Consider the following 245-nt stretch of genomic DNA (forward strand, 5'->3'; position numbering starts at 1 on the left):
GTCTACAGATTAAAGAAGGCCTTATATGGGTTGAGGCAAGCTCCAAGAGCTTGGAATAGAAGAATTGGTGCATTCTTCTTGAGAGCAGGGTTCAGAAAATGTGAAGTAGAGCATGGTGTTTATGTGAAATGCTCAAGCAGTAATCATGTTCTCATCATCTGCTTGTATGTAGATGATCTCCTAGTAACTGGAAGCAACTCAGATGGAGTTGAATTGATCAAGCAAAGTTTGAAATCTGAATTCGA

The sequence above is a fragment of the Lupinus angustifolius genome, chromosome LG17 (assembly GCF_001865875.1).
Source record: "Lupinus angustifolius cultivar Tanjil chromosome LG17, LupAngTanjil_v1.0, whole genome shotgun sequence".
NCBI classification, from domain to species: Eukaryota; Viridiplantae; Streptophyta; class Magnoliopsida; order Fabales; family Fabaceae; genus Lupinus; species Lupinus angustifolius.